Source organism: Anastrepha obliqua, chromosome 3 (assembly GCF_027943255.1).
Source record: "Anastrepha obliqua isolate idAnaObli1 chromosome 3, idAnaObli1_1.0, whole genome shotgun sequence".
In the NCBI taxonomy this organism is placed as follows: Eukaryota; Metazoa; Arthropoda; class Insecta; order Diptera; family Tephritidae; genus Anastrepha; species Anastrepha obliqua.
This window is the reverse complement of record NC_072894.1, coordinates 44,466,299-44,467,623: the sequence shown is the minus strand read 5'-3', so window position 1 is coordinate 44,467,623 and position 1,325 is coordinate 44,466,299. Positions and strand designations below refer to the sequence as shown.

At 36.0% G+C, this 1,325-nt stretch overlaps 1 pseudogene; it reads right to left on the bottom strand.

Moving 5' to 3' along the window:
* Positions 1–247: 247 nt before the first annotated feature.
* LOC129241939 (uncharacterized) lies at positions 248–1,013 on the bottom strand (annotated as a pseudogene).
* Positions 1,014–1,325: the final 312 nt, after the last annotated feature.

The following is a 1,325-nucleotide window of genomic DNA, read 5'->3' as shown; positions in this document are numbered from 1 at the left end:
TAGTCGTGTTAGTGCATTCATCCGTCCGTCCGTTTGTCCACACGTAAGCACGATAGCTCAAGAAAAAACTAAAATGTTTCGCATATTACAATATTATTTATCCAAGGTAGGTTGGTATTGAAAATGCACGAAATTGGTTATTAACCGCGCACATCTCCAATATAACGGAAAAAAAACTCGGTAAAAGTGATAAACCCGAAGAAATATGACTGTAGTAAAATTTGACTGTAGTTAATTCTCGCTTGCCTCAATAATGACTCATTTGATATTTTGCAGTAGTGAGTAAAGGCGAAAAGTCTCCGCGCTTTCCAACGGTGAGAACTTTTGAAGAGACTTCGAAAGATCTACAAAATAATGGGATACTACGCTGGAGTTCTCCACGCGTTAGTATTGTATTCTAGCATCACCGGATGCCTTCCTACCACTAAACGCGAACTTGTTATTGGCATGCAAGTGGAAACAACTTGCAGCGGATACAGAATGCTTGAAAAAGCAAACTGCACAAAACCTTTATTATACTATCTATTGATGACACATTTATTCAGAACGAACCCTGTCGTGTTTGTAAGTACCAGGCAGACAACGTCGCAACGTAGTTTAGGAACTAAAAGAGTCCAAAACTAATTCCGTTTTTTAAGTATATTTAATAGAACTGAAAATTTATGAGTAAAGCTTTTCCAGACCAATACATTCTGCTATCATTCGCAGAAAAATGAAACGGTTGTGATACCACAATTCCAAATACGCTCTCGTTTTAGATTAACTTTGAATTGAATATAGAGCTCTTCATCCATGAGGTTATTGTCATCTTTGTATTTATGTATTATCGATCTCTAGAAGGTTCACCCTATCTGCAGTTTTTTCACTGAAGATCAGCTCACAATTGAGCTTACTAACTTTTTTTTTATTTTTTGGCTCATTTAGATCTGACAAAATTTTTATTGAGATCGGTTAACAACATCAATCGCAAAATGGCTGTCTGTACGTCTGACAATACAAGCTTTAACTCTCATTTCTATAACTTGCAGCCACCCCAAATGGAATTTTACTAAAATTCAAGCCACGCACGTCTACAAAAGTTCGGCCCGTACCGAATTCACCACTTCCTTACTTGTTATGATTGCTATTTTTTATATTGCATTTGCGGCTGCTAACACCAACGACTCAATTTTAAAATATACATAGAAACTACTGGCACGCCCAAAGGATCAACTGTCATCACTTAAATGATAACAGAAGTGGCAAGAAAAGTTTTTAAATAATGTGAAAACTAAAAACGGAAATATTATTTAGCTGAAATGTCACTATAAGTAGATGTTTAAGAT